The 23,624-nt window shown below is 46.0% G+C and overlaps 1 long non-coding RNA gene across 1 annotated transcript; it reads right to left on the minus strand.

Moving 5' to 3' along the window:
* Positions 1–20,385: 20,385 nt before the first annotated feature.
* LOC143480876 (uncharacterized) lies at positions 20,386–21,858 on the minus strand. Its single transcript, XR_013121905.1, has 2 exons — positions 20,980–21,858; positions 20,386–20,891 (listed from the first exon to the last, which is right to left on the minus strand). It is a non-coding gene; the product is annotated as an uncharacterized LOC143480876 (long non-coding RNA).
* Between the last annotated feature and the right edge of the window lie 1,766 nt (positions 21,859–23,624).

Raw genomic sequence — 23,624 nt, forward strand, 5'->3', positions numbered from 1 at the left:
TGTTGGTGTTAATCAGAGGTGGGTTAAGGTGATGATGGTGTTAATCAGAGGTGGGTTAAGGTGATGGTGGTGTTAATCAGAGGTGGGTTAAAGTCATGGTGGTGTTAATCAGAGGTGGGTTAAGGTGATGGTGGCGTTAATCAGAGGTGGGTTAAGGTGATGGTGGTGTTACTCAGAGGTGGGTTAAGGTGATGTTGGTGTTACTCAGAGGTGGGTTAAGGTGATGATGGTGTTACTCAGAGGTGGGTTAAGGTGATGGTGGTGTTACACAGAGATGGGTTAAGGTGATGGTGGTGTTACACAGAGGGGGGTTAAGGTGATGGTGGTGTTAATCAGAGGTGGGTTAAGGTGATGGTGGTGTTAATCAGAGGTGGGTTAAGGTGATGGTGGTGTTAATCAGAGGTGGGTTAAGGTGATGATGGTGTTAATCAGAGGTGGGTTAAGGTGATGGTGGTGTTAATCAGAGGTGGGTTAAAGTCATGGTGGTGTTAATCAGAGGTGGGTTAAGGTGATGGTGGTGTTAATCAGAGGTGGGTTAAGGTGATGGTGGTGTTAATCAGAGGTGGGTTAAAGTCATGGTGGTGTTAATCAGAGGTGGGTTAAGGCGATGGTGGTGTTAATCAGAGGTGGGTTAAGGTGATGATGGTGTTAATCAGAGGTGGGTTAAGGTGATGGTGGTGTTAATCAGAGGTGGGTTAAAGTCATGGTGGTGTTAATCAGAGGTGGGTTAAGGCGATGGTGGTGTTAATCAGAGGTGGGTTAAGGTGATGGTGGTGTTAATCAGAGGTGGGTTAAGGTGATGATGGTTTTAATCAGAGGTGGGTTAAGGTGATGGTGGTGTTAATCAGAGGGGGGTTAAGGTGATGGTGGTGTTACACAGAGGTGGGTTAAGGTTATGCTGGTGTTACTCAGAGGTGGGTTAAGGTGATGGTGGTGTTAATCAGAGGTGGGTTAAGGTGATGTTGGTGTTACTCAGAGGTGGGTTAAGGTGATGGTGGTGTTAATCAGAGGTGGGTTAAAGTCATGGTGGTGTTAATCAGAGGTGGGTTAAAGTCATGGTGGTGTTAATCAGAGGTGGGTTAAGGTGATGGTGGTGTTAATCCGAGGTGGGTTAAAGTCATGGTGGTGTTAATCAGAGGTGGGTTAAGGTGATGGTGGTGTTAATCAGAGGTGGGTTAAGGTGATGGTGGTGTTACTCAGAGGTGGGTTAAGGTGATGCTGGTGTTACTCAGAGGAGGGTTAAGGTGATGGTGGTGTTAATCAGAGGTGGGTTAAGGTGATGGTGGTGTTATTCAGAGGTGGGTTAAGGTGATGATGGTGTTACTCAGAGGTGGGTTAAGGTTATGCTGGTGTTACTCAGAGGTGGGTTAAGGTGATGTTGTTGTTGTTAATCAGAGGTGGGTTAAGGTGATGATGGTGTTACTCAGAGGTGGGTTAAGGTGATGTTGGTGTTACTCAGAGGTGGGTTAAGGTGATGATGGTGTTACTCAGAGGTGGGTTAAGGTTATGCTGGTGTTACTCAGAGGTGGGTTAAGGTGATGTTGTTGTTAATCAGAGGTGGGTTAAGGTGATGGTGGTGTTACTCAGAGGTGGGTTAAGGTGATGGTGGTGTTAATCAGAGGTGGGTTAAGGTGATGGTGGTGTTAATCAGAGGTGGGTTAAGGTGATGATGGTGTTACTCAGAGGTGGGTTAAGGTGATGGTGGTGTTACTCAGAGGTGGGTTAAGGTGATGGTGTTACTCAGAGGTGGGTTAAGGTGATGCTGGTGTTACTCAGAGGAGGGTTAAGGTGATGGTGGTGTTAATCAGAGGTGGGTTAAGGTGATGGTGGTGTTATTCAGAGGTGGGTTAAGGTGATGATGGTGTTATTCAGAGGTGGGTTAAGGTTATGCTGGTGTTACTCAGAGGTGGGTTAAGGTGATGTTGTTGTTGTTAATCAGAGGTGGGTTAAGGTGATGGTGGTGTTACTCAGAGGTGGGTTAAGGTGATGGTGGTGTTAATCAGAGGTGGGTTAAGGTGATGATGGTGTTACTCAGAGGTGGGTTAAGGTGATGGTGGTGTTACTCAGAGGTGGGTTAAGGTGATGGTGTTACTCAGAGGTGGGTTAAGGTGATGCTGGTGTTACTCAGAGGAGGGTTAAGGTGATGGTGGTGTTAATCAGAGGTGGGTTAAGGTGATGGTGGTGTTATTCAGAGGTGGGTTAAGGTGATGATGGTGTTACTCAGAGGTGGGTTAAGGTTATGCTGGTGTTACTCAGAGGTGGGTTAAGGTGATGTTGTTGTTAAGCAGAGGTGGGTTAAGGTGATGGTGGTGTTACTCAGAGGTGGGTTAAGGTGATGGTGGTGTTAATCAGAGGTGGGTTAAGGTGATGGTGGTGTTACTCAGAGGTGGGTTAAGGTGATGCTGGTGTTACTCAGAGGAGGGTTAAGGTGATGGTGGTGTTAATCAGAGGTGGGTTAAGGTGATGGTGGTGTTATTCAGAGGTGGGTTAAGGTGATGATGGTGTTACTCAGAGGTGGGTTAAGGTTATGCTGGTGTTACTCAGAGGTGGGTTAAGGTGATGTTGTTGTTGTTAATCAGAGGTGGGTTAAGGTGATGATGGTGTTACTCAGAGGTGGGTTAAGGTGATGTTGGTGTTACTCAGAGGTGGGTTAAGGTGATGATGGTGTTACTCAGAGGTGGGTTAAGGTTATGCTGGTGTTACTCAGAGGTGGGTTAAGGTGATGTTGTTGTTAATCAGAGGTGGGTTAAGGTGATGGTGGTGTTACTCAGAGGTGGGTTAAGGTGATGGTGGTGTTAATCAGAGGTGGGTTAAGGTGATGGTGGTGTTAATCAGAGGTGGGTTAAGGTGATGATGGTGTTACTCAGAGGTGGGTTAAGGTGATGGTGGTGTTACTCAGAGGTGGGTTAAGGTGATGGTGTTACTCAGAGGTGGGTTAAGGTGATGCTGGTGTTACTCAGAGGAGGGTTAAGGTGATGGTGGTGTTAATCAGAGGTGGGTTAAGGTGATGGTGGTGTTATTCAGAGGTGGGTTAAGGTGATGATGGTGTTATTCAGAGGTGGGTTAAGGTTATGCTGGTGTTACTCAGAGGTGGGTTAAGGTGATGTTGTTGTTGTTAATCAGAGGTGGGTTAAGGTGATGGTGGTGTTACTCAGAGGTGGGTTAAGGTGATGGTGGTGTTAATCAGAGGTGGGTTAAGGTGATGATGGTGTTACTCAGAGGTGGGTTAATGTGATGGTGGTGTTACTCAGAGGTGGGTTAAGGTGATGGTGTTACTCAGAGGTGGGTTAAGGTGATGCTGGTGTTACTCAGAGGAGGGTTAAGGTGATGGTGGTGTTAATCAGAGGTGGGTTAAGGTGATGGTGGTGTTATTCAGAGGTGGGTTAAGGTGATGATGGTGTTACTCAGAGGTGGGTTAAGGTTATGCTGGTGTTACTCAGAGGTGGGTTAAGGTGATGTTGTTGTTAAGCAGAGGTGGGTTAAGGTGATGGTGGTGTTACTCAGAGGTGGGTTAAGGTGATGGTGGTGTTACTCAGAGGTGGGTTAAGGTGATGTTGTTGTTAATCAGAGGTGGGTTAAGGTGATGGCGGTGTTAATCAGAGGTGGGTTAAGGTGATGGTGGTGTTAATCAGAGGTGGGTTAAGGTGATGATGGTGTTACTCAGAGGTGGGTTAAGGTGATGATGGTGTTACTCAGAGGTGGGTTAAGGTGATGGTGGTGTTACTCAGAGGTGGGTTAAGGTGATGGTGGTGTTAATCAGAGGTGGGTTAAGGTGATGATGGTGTTACTCAGAGGTGGGTTAAGGTGATGGTGGTGTTACTCAGAGGTGGGTTAAGGTGATGGTGTTACTCAGAGGTGGGTTAAGGTGATGCTGGTGTTACTCAGAGGAGGGTTAAGGTGATGGTGGTGTTAATCAGAGGTGGGTTAAGGTGATGGTGGTGTTATTCAGAGGTGGGTTAAGGTGATGATGGTGTTACTCAGAGGTGGGTTAAGGTTATGCTGGTGTTACTCAGAGGTGGGTTAAGGTGATGTTGTTGTTAAGCAGAGGTGGGTTAAGGTGATGGTGGTGTTACTCAGAGGTGGGTTAAGGTGATGGTGGTGTTACTCAGAGGTGGGTTAAGGTGATGTTGTTGTTAATCAGAGGTGGGTTAAGGTGATGGCGGTGTTAATCAGAGGTGGGTTAAGGTGATGGTGGTGTTAATCAGAGGTGGGTTAAGGTGATGATGGTGTTACTCAGAGGTGGGTTAAGGTGATGATGGTGTTACTCAGAGGTGGGTTAAGGTGATGGTGGTGTTACTCAGAGGTGGGTTAAGGTGATGGTGGTGTTAATCAGAGGTGGGTTAAGGTGATGATGGTGTTACTCAGAGGTGGGTTAAGGTGATGGTGGTGTTACTCAGAGGTGGGTTAAGGTGATGGTGTTACTCAGAGGTGGGTTAAGGTGATGCTGGTGTTACTCAGAGGAGGGTTAAGGTGATGGTGGTGTTAATCAGAGGTGGGTTAAGGTGATGGTGGTGTTATTCAGAGGTGGGTTAAGGTGATGATGGTGTTACTCAGAGGTGGGTTAAGGTTATGCTGGTGTTACTCAGAGGTGGGTTAAGGTGATGTTGTTGTTAATCAGAGGTGGGTTAAGGTGATGGTGGTGTTACTCAGAGGTGGGTTAAGGTGATGGTGGTGTTAATCAGAGGTGGGTTAAGGTGATGATGGTGTTACTCAGAGGTGGGTTAAGGTGATGTTGGTGTTACTCAGAGGTGAGTTAAGGTGATGATGGTGTTACTCAGAGGTGGGTTAAGGTTATGCTGGTGTTACTCAGAGGTGGGTTAAGGTGATGTTGTTGTTAATCAGAGGTGGGTTAAGGTGATGGTGGTGTTACTCAGAGGTGGGTTAAGGTGATGGTGGTGTTAATCAGAGGTGGGTTAAGGTGATGATGGTGTTACTCAGAGGTGGGTTAAGGTGATGGTGGTGTTACTCAGAGGTGGGTTAAGGTGATGGTGGTGTTATTCAGAGGTGGGTTAAGGTGATGATGGTGTTACTCAGAGGTGGGTTAAGGTTATGCTGGTGTTACTCAGAGGTGGGTTAAGGTGATGTTGTTGTTAAGCAGAGGTGGGTTAAGGTGATGGTGGTGTTACTCAGAGGTGGGTTAAGGTGATGGTGGTGTTAATCAGAGGTGGGTTAAGGTGATGGTGGTGTTACTCAGAGGTGGGTTAAGGTGATGCTGGTGTTACTCAGAGGAGGGTTAAGGTGATGGTGGTGTTACTCAGAGGTGGGTTAAGGTGATGGTGGTGTTAATCAGAGGTGGGTTAAGGTGATGGTGGTGTTACTCAGAGGTGGGTTAAGGTGATGCTGGTGTTACTCAGAGGAGGGTTAAGGTGATGGTGGTGTTAATCAGAGGTGGGTTAAGGTGATGGTGGTGTTATTCAGAGGTGGGTTAAGGTGATGATGGTGTTACTCAGAGGTGGGTTAAGGTTATGCTGGTGTTACTCAGAGGTGGGTTAAGGTGATGTTGTTGTTGTTAATCAGAGGTGGGTTAAGGTGATGGTGGTGTTACTCAGAGGTGGGTTAAGGTGATGGTGGTGTTAATCAGAGGTGGGTTAAGGTGATGATGGTGTTACTCAGAGGTGGGTTAAGGTGATGGTGGTGTTACTCAGAGGTGGGTTAAGGTGATGGTGTTACTCAGAGGTGGGTTAAGGTGATGCTGGTGTTACTCAGAGGAGGGTTAAGGTGATGGTGGTGTTAATCAGAGGTGGGTTAAGGTGATGGTGGTGTTATTCAGAGGTGGGTTAAGGTGATGATGGTGTTACTCAGAGGTGGGTTAAGGTTATGCTGGTGTTACTCAGAGGTGGGTTAAGGTGATGTTGTTGTTAATCAGAGGTGGGTTAAGGTGATGGTGGTGTTACTCAGAGGTGGGTTAAGGTGATGGTGGTGTTTATCAGAGGTGGGTTAAGGTGATGGTGGTGTTAATCAGAGGTGGGTTAAGGTGATGATGGTGTTACTCAGAGGTGGGTTAAGGTGATGTTGGTGTTACTCAGAGGTGGGTTAAGGTGATGATGGTGTTACTCAGAGGTGGGTTAAGGTGATGGTGGTGTTACACAGAGATGGGTTAAGGTGATGGTGGTGTTAATCAGAGGTGGGTTAAGGTGATGATGGTGTTACTCAGAGGTGGGTTAAGGTTATGCTGGTGTTACTCAGAGGTGGGTTAAGGTGATGTTGTTGTTAATCAGAGGTGGGTTAAGGTGATGGTGGTGTTACTCAGAGGTGGGTTAAGGTGATGGTGGTGTTAATCAGAGGTGGGTTAAGGTGATGGTGGTGTTAATCAGAGGTGGGTTAAGGTGATGATGGTGTTACTCAGAGGTGGGTTAAGGTGATGATGGTGTTACTCAGAGGTGGGTTAAGGTGATGTTGGTGTTACTCAGAGGTGGGTTAAGGTGATGATGGTGTTACTCAGAGGTGGGTTAAGGTTATGCTGGTGTTACTCAGAGGTGGGTTAAGGTGATGTTGTTGTTAATCAGAGGTGGGTTAAGGTGATGGTGGTGTTACTCAGAGGTGGGTTAAGGTGATGGTGGTGTTAATCAGAGGTGGGTTAAGGTGATGGTGGTGTTAATCAGAGGTGGGTTAAGGTGATGATGGTGTTACTCAGAGGTGGGTTAAGGTGATGGTGGTGTTACTCAGAGGTGGGTTAAGGTGATGGTGTTACTCAGAGGTGGGTTAAGGTGATGCTGGTGTTACTCAGAGGAGGGTTAAGGTGATGGTGGTGTTAATCAGAGGTGGGTTAAGGTGATGGTGGTGTTATTCAGAGGTGGGTTAAGGTGATGATGGTGTTATTCAGAGGTGGGTTAAGGTTATGCTGGTGTTACTCAGAGGTGGGTTAAGGTGATGTTGTTGTTGTTAATCAGAGGTGGGTTAAGGTGATGGTGGTGTTACTCAGAGGTGGGTTAAGGTGATGGTGGTGTTAATCAGAGGTGGGTTAAGGTGATGATGGTGTTACTCAGAGGTGGGTTAAGGTGATGGTGGTGTTACTCAGAGGTGGGTTAAGGTGATGGTGTTACTCAGAGGTGGGTTAAGGTGATGCTGGTGTTACTCAGAGGAGGGTTAAGGTGATGGTGGTGTTAATCAGAGGTGGGTTAAGGTGATGGTGGTGTTATTCAGAGGTGGGTTAAGGTGATGATGGTGTTACTCAGAGGTGGGTTAAGGTTATGCTGGTGTTACTCAGAGGTGGGTTAAGGTGATGTTGTTGTTAAGCAGAGGTGGGTTAAGGTGATGGTGGTGTTACTCAGAGGTGGGTTAAGGTGATGGTGGTGTTAATCAGAGGTGGGTTAAGGTGATGGTGGTGTTACTCAGAGGTGGGTTAAGGTGATGCTGGTGTTACTCAGAGGAGGGTTAAGGTGATGGTGGTGTTAATCAGAGGTGGGTTAAGGTGATGGTGGTGTTATTCAGAGGTGGGTTAAGGTGATGATGGTGTTACTCAGAGGTGGGTTAAGGTTATGCTGGTGTTACTCAGAGGTGGGTTAAGGTGATGTTGTTGTTGTTAATCAGAGGTGGGTTAAGGTGATGATGGTGTTACTCAGAGGTGGGTTAAGGTGATGTTGGTGTTACTCAGAGGTGGGTTAAGGTGATGATGGTGTTACTCAGAGGTGGGTTAAGGTTATGCTGGTGTTACTCAGAGGTGGGTTAAGGTGATGTTGTTGTTAATCAGAGGTGGGTTAAGGTGATGGTGGTGTTACTCAGAGGTGGGTTAAGGTGATGGTGGTGTTAATCAGAGGTGGGTTAAGGTGATGGTGGTGTTAATCAGAGGTGGGTTAAGGTGATGATGGTGTTACTCAGAGGTGGGTTAAGGTGATGGTGGTGTTACTCAGAGGTGGGTTAAGGTGATGGTGTTACTCAGAGGTGGGTTAAGGTGATGCTGGTGTTACTCAGAGGAGGGTTAAGGTGATGGTGGTGTTAATCAGAGGTGGGTTAAGGTGATGGTGGTGTTATTCAGAGGTGGGTTAAGGTGATGATGGTGTTATTCAGAGGTGGGTTAAGGTTATGCTGGTGTTACTCAGAGGTGGGTTAAGGTGATGTTGTTGTTGTTAATCAGAGGTGGGTTAAGGTGATGGTGGTGTTACTCAGAGGTGGGTTAAGGTGATGGTGGTGTTAATCAGAGGTGGGTTAAGGTGATGATGGTGTTACTCAGAGGTGGGTTAAGGTGATGGTGGTGTTACTCAGAGGTGGGTTAAGGTGATGGTGTTACTCAGAGGTGGGTTAAGGTGATGCTGGTGTTACTCAGAGGAGGGTTAAGGTGATGGTGGTGTTAATCAGAGGTGGGTTAAGGTGATGGTGGTGTTATTCAGAGGTGGGTTAAGGTGATGATGGTGTTACTCAGAGGTGGGTTAAGGTTATGCTGGTGTTACTCAGAGGTGGGTTAAGGTGATGTTGTTGTTAAGCAGAGGTGGGTTAAGGTGATGGTGGTGTTACTCAGAGGTGGGTTAAGGTGATGGTGGTGTTAATCAGAGGTGGGTTAAGGTGATGGTGGTGTTACTCAGAGGTGGGTTAAGGTGATGCTGGTGTTACTCAGAGGAGGGTTAAGGTGATGGTGGTGTTAATCAGAGGTGGGTTAAGGTGATGGTGGTGTTATTCAGAGGTGGGTTAAGGTGATGATGGTGTTACTCAGAGGTGGGTTAAGGTTATGCTGGTGTTACTCAGAGGTGGGTTAAGGTGATGTTGTTGTTGTTAATCAGAGGTGGGTTAAGGTGATGATGGTGTTACTCAGAGGTGGGTTAAGGTGATGTTGGTGTTACTCAGAGGTGGGTTAAGGTGATGATGGTGTTACTCAGAGGTGGGTTAAGGTTATGCTGGTGTTACTCAGAGGTGGGTTAAGGTGATGTTGTTGTTAATCAGAGGTGGGTTAAGGTGATGGTGGTGTTACTCAGAGGTGGGTTAAGGTGATGGTGGTGTTAATCAGAGGTGGGTTAAGGTGATGGTGGTGTTAATCAGAGGTGGGTTAAGGTGATGATGGTGTTACTCAGAGGTGGGTTAAGGTGATGGTGGTGTTACTCAGAGGTGGGTTAAGGTGATGGTGTTACTCAGAGGTGGGTTAAGGTGATGCTGGTGTTACTCAGAGGAGGGTTAAGGTGATGGTGGTGTTAATCAGAGGTGGGTTAAGGTGATGGTGGTGTTATTCAGAGGTGGGTTAAGGTGATGATGGTGTTATTCAGAGGTGGGTTAAGGTTATGCTGGTGTTACTCAGAGGTGGGTTAAGGTGATGTTGTTGTTGTTAATCAGAGGTGGGTTAAGGTGATGGTGGTGTTACTCAGAGGTGGGTTAAGGTGATGGTGGTGTTAATCAGAGGTGGGTTAAGGTGATGATGGTGTTACTCAGAGGTGGGTTAATGTGATGGTGGTGTTACTCAGAGGTGGGTTAAGGTGATGGTGTTACTCAGAGGTGGGTTAAGGTGATGCTGGTGTTACTCAGAGGAGGGTTAAGGTGATGGTGGTGTTAATCAGAGGTGGGTTAAGGTGATGGTGGTGTTATTCAGAGGTGGGTTAAGGTGATGATGGTGTTACTCAGAGGTGGGTTAAGGTTATGCTGGTGTTACTCAGAGGTGGGTTAAGGTGATGTTGTTGTTAAGCAGAGGTGGGTTAAGGTGATGGTGGTGTTACTCAGAGGTGGGTTAAGGTGATGGTGGTGTTAATCAGAGGTGGGTTAAGGTGATGGTGGTGTTACTCAGAGGTGGGTTAAGGTGATGCTGGTGTTACTCAGAGGAGGGTTAAGGTGATGGTGGTGTTAATCAGAGGTGGGTTAAGGTGATGGTGGTGTTATTCAGAGGTGGGTTAAGGTGATGATGGTGTTACTCAGAGGTGGGTTAAGGTTATGCTGGTGTTACTCAGAGGTGGGTTAAGGTGATGTTGTTGTTGTTAATCAGAGGTGGGTTAAGGTGATGGTGGTGTTACTCAGAGGTGGGTTAAGGTGATGGTGGTGTTAATCAGAGGTGGGTTAAGGTGATGATGGTGTTACTCAGAGGTGGGTTAAGGTGATGGTGGTGTTACTCAGAGGTGGGTTAAGGTGATGGTGTTACTCAGAGGTGGGTTAAGGTGATGCTGGTGTTACTCAGAGGAGGGTTAAGGTGATGGTGGTGTTAATCAGAGGTGGGTTAAGGTGATGGTGGTGTTATTCAGAGGTGGGTTAAGGTGATGATGGTGTTACTCAGAGGTGGGTTAAGGTTATGCTGGTGTTACTCAGAGGTGGGTTAAGGTGATGTTGTTGTTAATCAGAGGTGGGTTAAGGTGATGGTGGTGTTACTCAGAGGTGGGTTAAGGTGATGGTGGTGTTAATCAGAGGTGGGTTAAGGTGATGGTGGTGTTAATCAGAGGTGGGTTAAGGTGATGATGGTGTTACTCAGAGGTGGGTTAAGGTGATGGTGGTGTTACACAGAGATGGGTTAAGGTGATGGTGGTGTTAATCAGAGGTGGGTTAAGGTGATGATGGTGTTACTCAGAGGTGGGTTAAGGTTATGCTGGTGTTACTCAGAGGTGGGTTAAGGTGATGTTGTTGTTAATCAGAGGTGGGTTAAGGTGATGGTGGTGTTACTCAGAGGTGGGTTAAGGTGATGGTGGTGTTAATCAGAGGTGGGTTAAGGTGATGGTGGTGTTACTCAGAGGTGGGTTAAGGTGATGATGGTGTTACTCAGAGGTGGGTTAAGGTGATGTTGGTGTTACTCAGAGGTGGGTTAAGGTGATGATGGTGTTACTCAGAGGTGGGTTAAGGTGATGGTGGTGTTACACAGAGATGGGTTAAGGTGATGGTGGTGTTACACAGAGGGGGGTTAAGGTGATGGTGGTGTTAATCAGAGGTGGGTTAAGGTGATGGTGGTGTTAATCAGAGGTGGGTTAAGGTGATGTTGGTGTTAATCAGAGGTGGGTTAAGGTGATGATGGTGTTAATCAGAGGTGGGTTAAGGTGATGGTGGTGTTAATCAGAGGTGGGTTAAAGTCATGGTGGTGTTAATCAGAGGTGGGTTAAGGTGATGGTGGCGTTAATCAGAGGTGGGTTAAGGTGATGGTGGTGTTACTCAGAGGTGGGTTAAGGTGATGTTGGTGTTACTCAGAGGTGGGTTAAGGTGATGATGGTGTTACTCAGAGGTGGGTTAAGGTGATGGTGGTGTTACACAGAGATGGGTTAAGGTGATGGTGGTGTTACACAGAGGGGGGTTAAGGTGATGGTGGTGTTAATCAGAGGTGGGTTAAGGTGATGGTGGTGTTAATCAGAGGTGGGTTAAGGTGATGGTGGTGTTAATCAGAGGTGGGTTAAGGTGATGATGGTGTTAATCAGAGGTGGGTTAAGGTGATGGTGGTGTTAATCAGAGGTGGGTTAAAGTCATGGTGGTGTTAATCAGAGGTGGGTTAAGGTGATGGTGGTGTTAATCAGAGGTGGGTTAAGGTGATGGTGGTGTTAATCAGAGGTGGGTTAAAGTCATGGTGGTGTTAATCAGAGGTGGGTTAAGGCGATGGTGGTGTTAATCAGAGGTGGGTTAAGGTGATGATGGTGTTAATCAGAGGTGGGTTAAGGTGATGGTGGTGTTAATCAGAGGTGGGTTAAAGTCATGGTGGTGTTAATCAGAGGTGGGTTAAGGCGATGGTGGTGTTAATCAGAGGTGGGTTAAGGTGATGGTGGTGTTAATCAGAGGTGGGTTAAGGTGATGATGGTTTTAATCAGAGGTGGGTTAAGGTGATGGTGGTGTTAATCAGAGGGGGGTTAAGGTGATGGTGGTGTTACACAGAGGTGGGTTAAGGTTATGCTGGTGTTACTCAGAGGTGGGTTAAGGTGATGGTGGTGTTAATCAGAGGTGGGTTAAGGTGATGTTGGTGTTACTCAGAGGTGGGTTAAGGTGATGGTGGTGTTAATCAGAGGTGGGTTAAAGTCATGGTGGTGTTAATCAGAGGTGGGTTAAAGTCATGGTGGTGTTAATCAGAGGTGGGTTAAGGTGATGGTGGTGTTAATCCGAGGTGGGTTAAAGTCATGGTGGTGTTAATCAGAGGTGGGTTAAGGTGATGGTGGTGTTAATCAGAGGTGGGTTAAGGTGATGGTGGTGTTACTCAGAGGTGGGTTAAGGTGATGCTGGTGTTACTCAGAGGAGGGTTAAGGTGATGGTGGTGTTAATCAGAGGTGGGTTAAGGTGATGGTGGTGTTATTCAGAGGTGGGTTAAGGTGATGATGGTGTTACTCAGAGGTGGGTTAAGGTTATGCTGGTGTTACTCAGAGGTGGGTTAAGGTGATGTTGTTGTTGTTAATCAGAGGTGGGTTAAGGTGATGATGGTGTTACTCAGAGGTGGGTTAAGGTGATGTTGGTGTTACTCAGAGGTGGGTTAAGGTGATGATGGTGTTACTCAGAGGTGGGTTAAGGTTATGCTGGTGTTACTCAGAGGTGGGTTAAGGTGATGTTGTTGTTAATCAGAGGTGGGTTAAGGTGATGGTGGTGTTACTCAGAGGTGGGTTAAGGTGATGGTGGTGTTAATCAGAGGTGGGTTAAGGTGATGGTGGTGTTAATCAGAGGTGGGTTAAGGTGATGATGGTGTTACTCAGAGGTGGGTTAAGGTGATGGTGGTGTTACTCAGAGGTGGGTTAAGGTGATGGTGTTACTCAGAGGTGGGTTAAGGTGATGCTGGTGTTACTCAGAGGAGGGTTAAGGTGATGGTGGTGTTAATCAGAGGTGGGTTAAGGTGATGGTGGTGTTATTCAGAGGTGGGTTAAGGTGATGATGGTGTTATTCAGAGGTGGGTTAAGGTTATGCTGGTGTTACTCAGAGGTGGGTTAAGGTGATGTTGTTGTTGTTAATCAGAGGTGGGTTAAGGTGATGGTGGTGTTACTCAGAGGTGGGTTAAGGTGATGGTGGTGTTAATCAGAGGTGGGTTAAGGTGATGATGGTGTTACTCAGAGGTGGGTTAAGGTGATGGTGGTGTTACTCAGAGGTGGGTTAAGGTGATGGTGTTACTCAGAGGTGGGTTAAGGTGATGCTGGTGTTACTCAGAGGAGGGTTAAGGTGATGGTGGTGTTAATCAGAGGTGGGTTAAGGTGATGGTGGTGTTATTCAGAGGTGGGTTAAGGTGATGATGGTGTTACTCAGAGGTGGGTTAAGGTTATGCTGGTGTTACTCAGAGGTGGGTTAAGGTGATGTTGTTGTTAAGCAGAGGTGGGTTAAGGTGATGGTGGTGTTACTCAGAGGTGGGTTAAGGTGATGGTGGTGTTAATCAGAGGTGGGTTAAGGTGATGGTGGTGTTACTCAGAGGTGGGTTAAGGTGATGCTGGTGTTACTCAGAGGAGGGTTAAGGTGATGGTGGTGTTAATCAGAGGTGGGTTAAGGTGATGGTGGTGTTATTCAGAGGTGGGTTAAGGTGATGATGGTGTTACTCAGAGGTGGGTTAAGGTTATGCTGGTGTTACTCAGAGGTGGGTTAAGGTGATGTTGTTGTTGTTAATCAGAGGTGGGTTAAGGTGATGATGGTGTTACTCAGAGGTGGGTTAAGGTGATGTTGGTGTTACTCAGAGGTGGGTTAAGGTGATGATGGTGTTACTCAGAGGTGGGTTAAGGTTATGCTGGTGTTACTCAGAGGTGGGTTAAGGTGATGTTGTTGTTAATCAGAGGTGGGTTAAGGTGATGGTGGTGTTACTCAGAGGTGGGTTAAGGTGATGGTGGTGTTAATCAGAGGTGGGTTAAGGTGATGGTGGTGTTAATCAGAGGTGGGTTAAGGTGATGATGGTGTTACTCAGAGGTGGGTTAAGGTGATGGTGGTGTTACTCAGAGGTGGGTTAAGGTGATGGTGTTACTCAGAGGTGGGTTAAGGTGATGCTGGTGTTACTCAGAGGAGGGTTAAGGTGATGGTGGTGTTAATCAGAGGTGGGTTAAGGTGATGGTGGTGTTATTCAGAGGTGGGTTAAGGTGATGATGGTGTTATTCAGAGGTGGGTTAAGGTTATGCTGGTGTTACTCAGAGGTGGGTTAAGGTGATGTTGTTGTTGTTAATCAGAGGTGGGTTAAGGTGATGGTGGTGTTACTCAGAGGTGGGTTAAGGTGATGGTGGTGTTAATCAGAGGTGGGTTAAGGTGATGATGGTGTTACTCAGAGGTGGGTTAATGTGATGGTGGTGTTACTCAGAGGTGGGTTAAGGTGATGGTGTTACTCAGAGGTGGGTTAAGGTGATGCTGGTGTTACTCAGAGGAGGGTTAAGGTGATGGTGGTGTTAATCAGAGGTGGGTTAAGGTGATGGTGGTGTTATTCAGAGGTGGGTTAAGGTGATGATGGTGTTACTCAGAGGTGGGTTAAGGTTATGCTGGTGTTACTCAGAGGTGGGTTAAGGTGATGTTGTTGTTAAGCAGAGGTGGGTTAAGGTGATGGTGGTGTTACTCAGAGGTGGGTTAAGGTGATGGTGGTGTTAATCAGAGGTGGGTTAAGGTGATGGTGGTGTTACTCAGAGGTGGGTTAAGGTGATGCTGGTGTTACTCAGAGGAGGGTTAAGGTGATGGTGGTGTTAATCAGAGGTGGGTTAAGGTGATGGTGGTGTTATTCAGAGGTGGGTTAAGGTGATGATGGTGTTACTCAGAGGTGGGTTAAGGTTATGCTGGTGTTACTCAGAGGTGGGTTAAGGTGATGTTGTTGTTGTTAATCAGAGGTGGGTTAAGGTGATGGTGGTGTTACTCAGAGGTGGGTTAAGGTGATGGTGGTGTTAATCAGAGGTGGGTTAAGGTGATGATGGTGTTACTCAGAGGTGGGTTAAGGTGATGGTGGTGTTACTCAGAGGTGGGTTAAGGTGATGGTGTTACTCAGAGGTGGGTTAAGGTGATGCTGGTGTTACTCAGAGGAGGGTTAAGGTGATGGTGGTGTTAATCAGAGGTGGGTTAAGGTGATGGTGGTGTTATTCAGAGGTGGGTTAAGGTGATGATGGTGTTACTCAGAGGTGGGTTAAGGTTATGCTGGTGTTACTCAGAGGTGGGTTAAGGTGATGTTGTTGTTAATCAGAGGTGGGTTAAGGTGATGGTGGTGTTACTCAGAGGTGGGTTAAGGTGATGGTGGTGTTAATCAGAGGTGGGTTAAGGTGATGGTGGTGTTAATCAGAGGTGGGTTAAGGTGATGATGGTGTTACTCAGAGGTGGGTTAAGGTGATGGTGGTGTTACACAGAGATGGGTTAAGGTGATGGTGGTGTTAATCAGAGGTGGGTTAAGGTGATGATGGTGTTACTCAGAGGTGGGTTAAGGTTATGCTGGTGTTACTCAGAGGTGGGTTAAGGTGATGTTGTTGTTAATCAGAGGTGGGTTAAGGTGATGGTGGTGTTACTCAGAGGTGGGTTAAGGTGATGGTGGTGTTAATCAGAGGTGGGTTAAGGTGATGGTGGTGTTACTCAGAGGTGGGTTAAGGTGATGATGGTGTTACTCAGAGGTGGGTTAAGGTGATGTTGGTGTTACTCAGAGGTGGGTTAAGGTGATGATGGTGTTACTCAGAGGTGGGTTAAGGTGATGGTGGTGTTACACAGAGATGGGTTAAGGTGATGGTGGTGTTACACAGAGGGGGGTTAAGGTGATGGTGGTGTTAATCAGAGGTGGGTTAAGGTGATGGTGGTGTTAATCAGAGGTGGGTTAAGGTGATGTTGGTGTTAATCAGAGGTGGGTTAAGGTGATGATGGTGTTAATCAGAGGTGGGTTAAGGTGATGGTGGTGTTAATCAGAGGTGGGTTAAAGTCATGGTGGTGTTAATCAGAGGTGGGTTAAGGTGATGGTGGCGTTAATCAGAGGTGGGTTAAGGTGATGGTGGTGTTACTCAGAGGTGGGTTAAGGTGATGTTGGTGTTACTCAGAGGTGGGTTAAGGTGATGATGGTGTTACTCAGAGGTGGGTTAAGGTGATGGTGGTGTTACACAGAGATGGGTTAAGGTGATGGTGGTGTTACACAGAGGGGGGTTAAGGTGATGGTGGTGTTAATCAGAGGTGGGTTAAGGTGATGGTGGTGTTAATCAGAGGTGGGTTAAGGTGATGGTGGTGTTAATCAGAGGTGGGTTAAGGTGATGATGGTGTTAATCAGAGGTGGGTTAAGGTGATGGTGGTGTTAATCAGAGGTGGGTTAAAGTCATGGTGGTGTTAATCAGAGGTGGGTTAAGGTGATGGTGGTGTTAATCAGAGGTGGGTTAAGGTGATGGTGGTGTTAATCAGAGGTGGGTTAAAGTCATGGTGGTGTTAATCAGAGGTGGGTTAAGGCGATGGTGGTGTTAATCAGAGGTGGGTTAAGGTGATGATGGTGTTAATCAGAGGTGGGTTAAGGTGATGGTGGTGTTAATCAGAGGTGGGTTAAAGTCATGGTGGTGTTAATCAGAGGTGGGTTAAGGCGATGGTGGTGTTAATCAGAGGTGGGTTAAGGTGATGGTGGTGTTAATCAGAGGTGGGTTAAGGTGATGATGGTTTTAATCAGAGGTGGGTTAAGGTGATGGTGGTGTTAATCAGAGGGGGGTTAAGGTGATGGTGGTGTTACACAGAGGTGGGTTAAGGTTATGCTGGTGTTACTCAGAGGTGGGTTAAGGTGATGGTGGTGTTAATCAGAGGTGGGTTAAGGTGATGTTGGTGTTACTCAGAGGTGGGTTAAGGTGATGGTGGTGTTAATCAGAGGTGGGTTAAAGTCATGGTGGTGTTAATCAGAGGTGGGTTAAAGTCATGGTGGTGTTAATCAGAGGTGGGTTAAGGTGATGGTGGTGTTAATCCGAGGTGGGTTAAAGTCATGGTGGTGTTAATCAGAGGTGGGTTAAGGTGATGGTGGTGTTAATCCGAGGTGGGTTAAAGTCATGGTGGTGTTAATCAGAGGTGGGTTAAGGTGATGGTGGTGTTAATCAGAGGTTGACCATTTAAGCTCTTGGTTCTCCTTCAGGTAAATGGCAAATGTGTGATGTGTTTCAGCTGGAGCAGCTGAGACTGACATCCTGGAGTTTGAAGAAAAGTATTTGGACATGGTTTCATTCTAGAGAGGAGGTCAGAGTAATGACAGGTGTTGCTCCAGAGGAGAGACCGCGTTGGGCTCTCAGCAGACTGGAACACTGTGATTACTGCACTAAATATGCTATAGCATTACTTAACCAGTGAGACCTCTCCCTCTCGGTCCATGAAAAACAGATTGCAATTCTGTGGACTTGTTTAAAACAACATGGACGTCTTTGCACTCATAACCACTAAAGCAGCTAAAACTATGAAGAAAGTTGCACCACACACCTCCACACATCTTACAGGATCAATATGCAAGAGTTTAGTCCAATAGCAAGGCCATCTGCCATGTGATATATTATGATCCATCTATCGTGTGATCTATAATCCATCTGCCATGTGATCTATTATGATCCATCTATTGTGGGATCTACTATAATCCATCTGCCATGTGATCTATTATGATCCATCTATCGTGGGATCTACTATAATCCATCTGCCATGTGATCTATTATGATCCATCTATTGTGGGATCTACTATAATCCATCTGCCATGTGATCCACTGTAATTCATTCCACCTCTATGTCCAGGACCGTGTTTACATTAACTTTAACCGAATGAAAGTAGGAACCAGTCAGCTCTCTTCCTCTGACTATGTGTATGTGTATGTGTATGTGTATGTGTATGTGTGTGTGTGTGTATGTGTATGTGTATGTGTATGTGTATGTGTGTGTGTATGTGTGTGTGTATGTGTATGTGTATGTGTTAAGAGCTGTTTGCTCATATACTAATGACTAAACTGAGTGTGGAGCCACTGTGTCACCAGCTCAGTAGGTTTACCAGAAGAGTAAGAGGTGCAGGCATGTGTGTGTGTGTGTGTGTGTGTGTGTGTGTGTGTGTGTGTGTGTGTGTGTGTGTGTGTGTGTGTGTGTGTGTGTGTGTGTGTGTGTATGTGTGTGTATTATTTATGAAATGCAGTAAAACAATGTGAGGTCATTTGTGAATGCTTAGAACTCATCATTATAGAGTACACAGGAAAGAAAGAAAGAAAGAAAGAAAGAAAGAAAGAAAGAAAGAAAGAAAGAAAGAAAGAAAGAAGGGCAGGTAATATGAGTCATTGTATATATATATATATATATATATATGGATATATAAATCTGGATAAGATTCTGTGAGAATGGATGACACACTAGACTGTAAAGCAACTACATTAGTGAGATGCCACACGTCACTGTAAGGCAGCTGCATGGGGTGACGCTGGACTGTATGAGCTTTAGAAAGCACAGCATCCATCCATCTTGTTCATATCCATCCTGTTCATTTCTCTGGCTATTTAAAGCCAGATTGTCTCTGCAACTAGCAGGATAGCTTGGTCCTTATTTAATACTTCATATCAGGATGGGAGCAAAGTTAACGTGGCACGGCCAGTTAATCCCCTCATCTGCTTCTCAAGAGCGGAAGTGGGTCAGTTCAAAAGAAAAACAAACTAGGAGAAGATGCCAGATATGAATAAATGGAGACTGATTAACTGGATGCAGTGGGACTTTAATTATTTGAATTAGTGCCACCTCTTTCTTGTCAGGAGCCTGTTGACCTTCTGGACAGAGGAGTTTCCTCAGTCCTCCACAAACATCCTGAGACAATTAGCTGGGACTGTTTGGAGGGGTGAGAGAAGATTACGTTAAGGGCCATGAAACTGAACTCTGCAACTACTCCAGGGCTCAGTGTTTATGCAGTGGTTTCTTTAACACAAACGCAAAGTCTCTCTTTGTCCATGTTACAGGCTTCATTACAGGCTGTTGTGTTTCAAAAATAAGGGTTAACCGTGCGGTGGCCATTTTGAGCAGATTTTTGACAATAACAAATGACTATTAAAACCACTAAGTCATAATGCATCATCATAATCTCAAACTACTTGAGATTCCTCAAAACACATTAGTGATGTGCTATAATCTATCGATATTATCATTCGTAGTGCTAAAATCTATTGCAATAGCCTTAGAAGTCAGTCAGTGCTGTAGAATACCTGGCAGGATAAGGGCAGTATGTCTGGTTGTGTAACTGTATCTACAGCCCATTTAGAGGTCTCCTCCCACAGCAGTGATGCCATTCACCACCACGTCTCACTAAGGACCGAGAGATCAAGGCCATTGCAGATGCCTTGTTTTCACAAGGCTGCAGAACCTCCATCTGGAACCAATCAAAGCCCAGAGGGGCGTCCAGAGTGAGGCCCTCTGGATGTGTACACACTCCTGGCCTGGAGCCCAAACTAGCTGATAAAACCAGATAAGGTTTGTTCCCGATTAGAAGCAGAGCTCTTATTTTAGACTAGCTGTAAAACAGCTTGGGGAGGGGAGAGCACTGTACTACAGTCGTCAGAGAGGAGGGGAATGTGGGAATTCTGCTGATCGATAGTTAAGAGGCATGTGTGCACACACACGTCTGGACTAACATTACTGTGCTATTTCTGGAATTTGCCAGAAGATTGTGTCCTTTGTTGCATCGTTCACTCACGTTTTACCCAAGCCTGCCCCCCTCACTCACGTTTTACCCAAGCCTGCCCCCCCACTCACGTTTTACCCAAGCCTGCCCCCCCACTCACATTTTACCCAAGCCTGCCCCCCCACTCACGTTTTACCCAAGCCTGCCCCCCCACTCACATTTTACCCAAGCCTGCCCCCCCACTCACGTTTTACCCAAGCCTGCCCCCCCACTCACATTTTACCCAAGCCTGCCCCACGTCACTAACGTTTTCTTAAGCCTGCCCCCCACTCACGTTTTACCCAAGCCTGCCCCCCCACTCACGTTTTACCCAAGCCTGCCCCACATCACTAACGTTTTCTTAAGCCTGCCCCCCACTCACATTTTACCCAAGCCTGCCGCCCCACACGTTTTACCCAAGCCTGCCCCCCCACACGTTTTACCCAAGCCTGCCCCACGTCACTAACGTTTTCCTAAGCCTGCCCCCCCACTCATGTTTTACCCAAGCCTGCCCCCCCCCCCCCTCATTTTTTGCCTAAGCCTGCCAGCCGTCAAGATTCTCACTAGTATCTCACTAGTGTCACCACTCTGAAGCACCTACTGGATTGAGAATCGTCCTGCTGTTCTCCTGTGTTCCTAATTACAGACTCAAACGAGACCCCTCTGAACACATGTCTGTCAGCTCTTAACCCGTCCCTGGATCAAACAGCTGATGGTGTCGTTAACTGGGTGTCTGACTGAGAGCCGGAAGCTCTGGAGGCCCATGGCCCATGGAGACTTGAAAAGCCTTCAGTGTGCTCCCTGCTGGGTTTACCGAGCACCTTCCAGCTACTCCTACTGAAGATCTTAAGAGCTTCTCATCAGGAACCCTGGAGCCACTGCTTAGGCAGCAGGCAAGCACGGGACTCCTGTGGGATTATGTCAAATGTTCTTGTGCACTGGTGCTTTGTGAAACTGTTGTAAAGGTCGCTCTAAGATAAACTAATTGCAACTACCACATCTGCAGTCAGCAATAGTTTAAGCTCCCACAGGGAGATCTGAAAACTGAATTAACGTGATCATTAAGGGAATTCTGTGGGGCCTCCATGGATGTGGTCGGTGCACTGAGGCGCTGATGTGCTTTATGTATTGTGAGGTCTTCACTGCACTATGAACCCGTTGGAGACGTTAGGATGAAGAGGTATATTTGTTCTCTCTGTGTTTAGTCTTGTGCTGGATGATAGCATGTCCTCATTCATGAGTCTGTTCACCTCAAGGTAAGCAGCTTTAACTGCTAACAGATGACACGGCAGATCAGAGTTAACATGGAGGAACAGAAACTCTATCATTTCTGCCCCTCCTTTTTCATTTGCTTTTTTCCAGTTTCTCCTGCTGACTCTACACTTCCTGCTCCCTCTGGACGAGTCTGAGATACTCCGTCATGTTCAGCTTTTATCGCCATATGAGTGAACAGGCTCACATTAGGAAACGACGGCTGTTCTTGGTGCTAACATAAAAACAAAGTTAAAACATGCAATAAATACGGAATAAAATCAAATCGTAAAAATCAAATAAAAACGAATGTTGATATGCACCTTTTCTGTAACGATCCAACATCTGAGGGATCAGGAAAAAGACACGACTGCGAGGAAGATGAGACCGGAGAACGCTCAGGGACCTCAGAGAGAGGAGATAAAGACATTGTGCCTAAACACAGACTCGAGACTCGTTTACGAGAACGACGAGGCATGCTGATCAAAACCTCCTTTATTCAGATATTAACAGGACACAAGACTCAAGAATAATCTACTGACGCTCACGCCACAAAACAAGAAACAAGATTAACAAAACTAGACCACTGAAACGAAAACAACGAATATACATGGACAAAACTTTACATCACGACAATGACTTGAACAACTAATCCAGATAAACATTTTAGGTAAGAAGAAACTATCACCATGTAGAACACAAGACGTACATAATATGAACTCTTACTTCAACACATCACTACTCGACAGACAAACAAACAAGCACATTATCAATACATGATCCTATCAAACATCCAGACGTACGACACGATGAAACAAAACTAAGAAACGTCAACGATCATACACACCATCAATCACTGAACACATACATAAAATACTCAAATCACATAAACCAGACAAGACGTTCACAACTATATCAGGAGACAACTCGCTACTTGCATCAGACATACCACGGAGCAGGATTACGGTTTTACCAGGAAGTTATCATACACACCATCAATCACTGAACACTAATACATAAAATACTCAAATCACATAAACCAGACAAGACGTTCACAACTATATCAGGAGACAACTCGCTACTTGCATCAGACATACCACGGAGCAGGATTACGGTTTTACCAGGAAGTTACAAACACACAGAAACTTCTAATGATCAAGCCTCTAACGCAATAACCTAAAAAAACTAGCACATAAGGACGCAACAAGAATAACCCACAACTACTGAATGAAAGACTGCGTTTAAATACATACCAAAGAAATTGAAACAAGACACAGGTGAAATCAATTACAACCAAAGGGCAGAACAGGGCGTAGAATTAAACATAAAACAAAACAAAGAGACACAGAAAACATGGAAAGGAATACAAACTGATCAATCAATGAAGGACATGGTATAACCGTGACATTTTCAACCCTCAAAACGTGCTGGGGTCTCACTTCAGTTTCTTCCTCTGGTCCACATCCCTCACAGCGAACTGCTTAAAACCCGACGTCAGATGAGACGTCTCGGGGTGGATGCTGAGTCTGTAGCGCAATGCCGCACCACGCGGGTCAGATCCACTTGTAGCTGAGCTTCTGGGCTCATACCTGGGCATTTAGAATGGATGGCACATGAACGGTTAGATGAGATCTGAATATGTTGTCTCTGCTACCAATGGCTGCGGTTTGGTCTAATGAGGAATGTAATGAGCTGGGTATTGGATCTCATGTCTGTTAGGGTGTGTGGCAGTGTGTTTACACTCAGCCCGAGTCCAAGTGTTGTGACATCAGCTCAGTGTAGGTAAACCAAATTCAGCTTTCTGCACAATTTCACTGTAGCTCCAAACTCTGTTCGGCAACCTTGGCTTTATGTGCTAGGTTTATTTTTGTTTCTATACAGGCTAGTTGTATTAAACCCACAGATGTATGATGCTGGAATAATATATAAGTGAAGAAGAACATAATATCTAAGGTATAAGATGACTTTGGCCCCAAACTTTTTCAAACAAGCCTTTCTTCACAAAGTGCCGCACAATGATGATTCCAGTTTTGTGTGTGTGGGTTGTTGTTTTATGAGTATAGATGTAAATAAAGACGTCACAGTCTCCTTCATCACCGGATCCCAGCAACACATCCCAAAAGCAGCAATTCATGGATGAGTTGATGAGTCTTTCCTGCAAGAAACCTTTCTTTTTTTTTCATTTTGTCACTCTTGTATGCCAATAAACATCTCTCAGTGGGCTGATTTAGATCCCTCTTTAACGCTGTGTTGAAAATCCCCTCATTCAGCCGTGAACATTCACAAGATGTTTACGGGTCTGCCAACAGAGAAGACATTAGAGTTGATTCTGTTTCCAGATCAGTTCAGTCTCTGTTCGGAGACTTCAGCCTACACTTGGTCCCTAGTGAGAGATGATCTTCAGCTGGGAACTGTGGTACCTGACATGCATGCCTGGGGTTGATCGATCGCCTAGACGACCGCATGAGGGCGGGGCTTTGAATGAGACCTTCACATTCATCATTATGACGTCACTGTTAAGGTTTAACACGAGTGATGAGGTGAGCACACACATGTGGTTAATGTATATGGAACTTATTCATTTATTTGCAATAACTTTATATGACAAGATATAATGCCAAGCATTATGTTTGGTGAAGGTACAGGTTGGGTTGACCATGGGAACATGAATCAACACCATTGTTTCTAGACAGCACTCTTTTGACGTAACACAGCTCTGATATAGCACCCGAGAGACTGAGAATTGCCCATCTGAGTTTATTGTTTGGTCATAATGTGGAGCAGTAGAAAGCAGTGAAACAGCTGCAGATTAAAGGTGCCGTTTAAGAGGGAATACTAGTGCCAAGCTATAAACTCCTTATATGAAAATGAAGGCTCCCTCAATGAGCGTGGAATGATGTCCCAGACTGAAGCTTATCTAGCTGTGTTTGGTATTACTGGAGATGAACGGAAACCAGAGTGAACGCTC

This window comes from Brachyhypopomus gauderio, chromosome 17 (genome assembly GCF_052324685.1).
Source record: "Brachyhypopomus gauderio isolate BG-103 chromosome 17, BGAUD_0.2, whole genome shotgun sequence".
Classification (NCBI taxonomy): Eukaryota; Metazoa; Chordata; class Actinopteri; order Gymnotiformes; family Hypopomidae; genus Brachyhypopomus; species Brachyhypopomus gauderio.